Source organism: Anopheles nili, chromosome 2 (assembly GCF_943737925.1).
Source record: "Anopheles nili chromosome 2, idAnoNiliSN_F5_01, whole genome shotgun sequence".
Classification (NCBI taxonomy): domain Eukaryota; kingdom Metazoa; phylum Arthropoda; class Insecta; order Diptera; family Culicidae; genus Anopheles; species Anopheles nili.
Window position 1 is genome coordinate 26597240 of NC_071291.1, and position 5103 is coordinate 26602342.

Genomic DNA, 5103 nt, shown 5'->3' on the forward strand with positions numbered 1-5103 from the left:
CGTGTGGGTGTGTGAAGTGAGTTGTACTATTCCGGAAGCGGCTTAGAGCGGCTGTGAGAAAGTGCGCTACGCTACGATGGCAGGAAAACGAGGTTGATGTGGTTTATTATTTTATCCTAATTTCACGCGCGTGACAGAACAAGAGACTAGAGCCGCTGGACCCGAGCATTGGGCGTTTGAAGGCGCATGCCGTAAGCTGCTAGCGAGCGATTGGTTAGCGGTTGATTGCCAGCAGGCTAAGTGTTCTGCAGCAAACCCTTCGCTGGTTGCCTTCGATAGGTGGTGTGCATCGTTGCACTCCCGCTGGCTGCGGTGGACTGGTGCGCTGGTTGTGATGGTGTGGAAATCTGTGCAGAGAATAGAAAAATACAATAAAACGAAACAAAATCAGTATGGCACGCTTCGCTAGACAATGGAAAATTATCGTTTGGAGGATCCTGCAGAGATGCCGGCTCTGTGCTGAAATAGATGCGCAAATTATTTCTCCATTTTAAAATCTGTAGCTTAATGAAAACGTGCTTCGTTGTGAAAAGGGGGGGGGGGGCAGTAGTAAGAAAGAGAGGGAGAGAAAAGTCGAAATAAAAACAAGCGCCTCTCGGTTGGGTTGAGAATTGCCGCGGAACAGCTGGGCGCACATAATGCGGCACGTGGTAAATATAGCCTTTTTATTAAAACCTTCCGTTGAGCCCACGCCAGTGGTTGAAAAACGCTCCTTGTGATGCCGCGCGCAATCCAAAACGCAGCTGGGACGTGGAAGAATGTGAAATTTGATCCGGAAATTGTAATCACTAAGAGTGGTTCCGTAGGGAAGCGAGCTTATTTCAGCTTCAAACAATAAGCGGTATCAGCAGCAACATTTTAGTATTTGTGGCTGTGAGCGAATAATTTATGCACAGAAAAATCGTCCCTTTTCGACGCGGTGATTTGTGAGCCGTCTGTTTTCGGGACACCCGTCTTTCCATCTGCTCCTAATCGATGTCGATTTAAGATACAAAGCACACAATGGCAGCAAATTCCAACACAGGAGGGTAGTGGTAGAATAAAAACAAGTTGTCCTTTTTGCTGGTCCCTGCACGGTTTTTCCATTGATTGACGAAGGTGTGCACCGGAGGCGAGGTATCCGATTTGTCCTGGAAAAAGGCAACAGTCTCGAAACCATACCGGCCAATCGTTCGTTCGTTCGTTCGTTGAACTTTCCTCTTCTGTTGCCGGGCAGCATAAGAAAAAGTGCACAATGTGGCCCACTTCATCATGAGCCATTAGCCCAGATGTGCCAAAGTGATGTGCCCTAGAGTTTGGGTACCATTTTTCCCCCACGGAGTTGCGGGTTTGATATGAATGGACGTAATAGCGGCAACAATTCAAGATTGCTCGCCCGATCCCACAACCGTGCCGAAATGCTGCTCAAAGACACGAGCTAAAAATAAAATAGGATCTCGATTGGAAAAACCTCCCCTTGCCGGGCCGGGCTGGACTCGTTCACCGTGGCCAGGCGGATTCGTTTGCCTCTTTGTTATTGTTTGTTTGTCTCGCCCTGGAAACGTAAATTGTACTACATGTTGTGAAGAGGAAGCTCGACCAGACGAAGCAAAAGAAACACACGGTTCGGACTCGTTTGCAGCAGCTTTCCATTCACGCCGGGCGATCGATCGATTCCCGAGCGACGCTGGCTGCATATTTTGAGGGAAGAAAAACGTCTGGCAAGAGCGCGAAAATGAATGGAAACAGAAAACCAGGAGGGAAAAATTGGTCCACCGTGTTAAGGCGGGAGTTGCACGTTCGATGGCGTCTGGCTTTGGTCGAGAATGGGAAAAAGCAGCAATGGGGTGAATAAAAAAAGCAATGACCAAACCTGATCACGGTACTTCGTGTAGAAATTTTGATATCCTTCCATCCCCTTTCTGTTTCACCAATGCTACCCTGCGCGATGGTGATGGGAAAATTATTTCAATTCTTTACGATGACTGGAGTTTTGCATGGGGTTTCTGAAAAAAAAAAGCACACACTCCGACGACACCGACAATGATGATCCTGGTGCTCGTGATGATGATTATGATTGTGGTGCTGCAAGTTTGCAAGAAGCAGACAAGATTCGTGTGCCGCTGCAGCTTGGGAGAGATTTGCGAATATCACCAAAGAAGGAAAAATAACTTTCCATCGTACCACTCCGTTCCATGGTGCTCCACTCGACCCACGAGTAAATGTTTATTTACATAATTCGCGACCAGCATCACGGCGTGTTTCGTCCTGCACGATGCGCATGTTGATTCAGTGCAAGTTGTCGAGCGAAGCGATAAACGTAACAGTGACTTGGAGAAGAAAATAAGAACATCAACTGTTTGGAGAAGTATTTCAAGTCGAGGAAAAAGAGAAAAGATTACCATCCATCCAACGTGTTTTTAACGATCGGAGACGCGAGAGAATGAACAATCGCAATGAATGAAACTAAAATTGCAACGATAAGCGATTAAGATTTACAGTGCAAACATGAGAAATAAAACGAACGTGAGTTTCGAATATGTTTAGAATTTGATATTCTCTTTGAATTGAAATTTCTGATAAAAGGATCAGGACACAAAAAAGAATCCAATTGGTTGCGAATAACGTTTATTTTGTCAAATCAAAGCATATATGTTTGTTAAAATGCACAATTTATTACAATATTATTTATAAGGTTTTTCAGTCCACAAACATAGAATAATAGTTTCTTTTACGAAGTTGTTAAAAGTTTACGTCGACTTGCATGTTATCAAATGTTTGGCATAACTCCGTGGTAAACTAACGTCAAGATGTCCTATTTGATGAATCGATTCAGAAATCCTTTTTAGATTGCAACATAATCAATTGCGTGTTCAAATATTTACAATTCAACCGTATACCTCAGTACCGATCGATATACGACTACGAAAACTATTTAATTTTCGATATTATAAACGCAATCTAAAGTTTTCTTGCTTTTTCTTCCAATGACTGCCAATCGAGCAACCATTTCGAAATTACTCTCAGGCGCTTGGGCAGTTGCATCGGTGCAGTTCGAGATAAAATAGTGGCCACTTGTTGCCCACCCTCCGGTGTTGAAAGTTTCCCCTGCTTTCGGACCACTTGCACGAAAAACTACTTTAGACGGCACCGTCTCGAGATGGGGAAAAAATCCCACCGGAAGCGGTACTCGATGTGATTGATGGCTGCTTCCGGAAGCCGTCGGACCGGGTTCCTCACGCGACGCTAAGTCCAACTTCACCCGACCTACTTTTTCACCCAAATTGCTCTACCGACCGCTCCGAGCGGATGTGCATTTCCTTGTGCTTGTGACGGCATAGTTTTTCGCTCCACTTTCCACCTCGAGGACCCTTGAAGAAAACGAAAAAATGAGCTCCATCTCTCGGGCGTGTAAAACTGTGCCACGATAAGGACCGGCCTGGATGGGCGAACCAGAGTGCAGTTGTCGGTAGTAATCTCGAAAGTTTTCCATCCACTAATGAAAACATTAACCGTACTGCGTTTCCTGATGCTGTTGGCACTTTCGAGGAGGCGCAGGCTCTAGCAACAACAAGCTGGCCGTTCAACGGTACGAGAACCAGTGACGAAAGAAATGAAATGAGCCCCGGTTGGTTCTCGGGAGCATTTAAGCCAGGGATGTTTTCACCACTTGGCGCATGGTTTTCTATTTAACCGGTTGCTGTGCGTCCGCTTAAATATCTAATTAAAAATCGATCGTAATTAGATGCCCATTTCGTCACCGACAAGCCACCGGCGAGTTTGGCTCGTAATAATAAGCCAATCAATTATCATTAACGCCACCGGAAAGCGGTCTCCAGATGAACGCTTTCATCGAAACGCGACATCACTGTCAAACGCTTCCGGTGCGCGAATTTGGCGGTTGATGAGAAATTGATGCTAAACCGTCTTTGGCGCGAGATGCGGTCAGGGAGTTAAGAAGCGAGCTGATTGACAAACGTCCGGGTGTTGGGGGCTTTTGGGTTGGACGTGCTGATGAAATGTGAGTTGTGCGTAAAATTATGATTACCAGCAGAATGAAGTAAACGGAAGCTGAATCCCCCTCTAGTTTGGGTCGTATGGTAATGAAATCCTGCTGTCAGATCTAATTTACACCTCACAGTGGGGCTGCTTTGGGGATCGAGTGAAAATATAATTGATTTTTATCCTATCTCCCACTCATTCCATCCACCCCTGCCGTACGTCTTCATTGTTTCTCATTAGGGAAATTGAAAAATGCACACAAAGCCCAGGGACTGTGATTGATTCGACTGGTGCGTAATTTGATACTCGTAATTGACCGCACGACCGTCCTCTGGCTCCCGTCGGCTGTCATGTTGACTGGTTCGTAATAATTTCATTAACAAATCGTTTCCACGGCCTCCCTGCGGACCATTGCCTCGCGTCCGAGTGAGACGCGGTTGCGTTTCGTTCGCGGTTTCCGGCACGGTTTCCTCTACCACGGCACGGAAGTGATAAATTGCATCCGGAAGGCGCAAGCGGAATAAAAAGCTCCCGGCACTCTCGGGCTGCAGCAGGGTGCGCGTGAGGGTGTAAAAATAATTTTTAATAAAATTATGCTACCCCATGCTCTTGGCGACTTCCTTACGGGTGGGTTTTACATTACACCAGCAAACGGTTTACAGCTTCATTCGACACGGTACACTATTGCTATTGCTTTTGGTGGGTTTCCTTCAAAACTGGCGAGAAGCCGAAAAACCACTGCCGCTGGGCGGATTTCCCAAAATTAATTATGACATAATGCAGTCGATAATCCTATTAGTTAGTGCCGTAATCAAGCCGCGTTTTGCCGCCGGTGCCCGGTTTTGGTTGGTTGATTAACGGGTCTCCAGATGGCGTGGCGATGGCGGGTTAACTACTACCGACGTGGTGTATTTACTTAACAATCGACAACCGTACGACGGATCGCTTAGAGAAGTATGGATAAGAAAAATAGGCAACAGAACCATTCGTGGTTTGCATCAAATTTAACTGTTTACGACGGCTTGTGTGACCTGGTTTACGAAGCTTTAAAATTCCGCCATAAACGAGCTAGGGTCGGCCGTTATTGATTTTAAGGGCACAATTTCCAGCCATTCGGAAAGA